This window comes from Gavialis gangeticus, unplaced genomic scaffold (genome assembly GCF_001723915.1).
Source record: "Gavialis gangeticus isolate Ggan-Ray unplaced genomic scaffold, GavGan_comp1, whole genome shotgun sequence".
NCBI lineage: Eukaryota > Metazoa > Chordata > Crocodylia > Gavialidae > Gavialis > Gavialis gangeticus.
Window position 1 is genome coordinate 7116574 of NW_017729020.1, and position 357 is coordinate 7116930.

The window sequence follows — 357 nt, forward strand, 5'->3', positions numbered from 1 at the left end:
TGGGGGGGGGGGAATAAATCTCATTAATTTTTTTTTTAAATCCACTGGTGAAAAATTGGTTCTCAGAAGTGCTTCCTAAATGTACAGGGTATATAATTAGTGCATGTTAAGGCACTCAGTCTTAAAAAGCACTGCGTATCTCCCAGTTTAGATAGTGTGGTTGACTAAATCTTTCATTTGCAGGTAACTGCTATGTTATGCGAATATTTCTAGCTAAGTTTACACTTACTTTCAGCCACTGGGTGTTGCAGAATATCCCCAAATGGAAGGAGTTAATTAAAGTATTACTGGCACCTGGCTGAATTATGCCTTTTCATTAATTCTGAAGAACATTCAGCTTCTCTCTGGAAGACCACT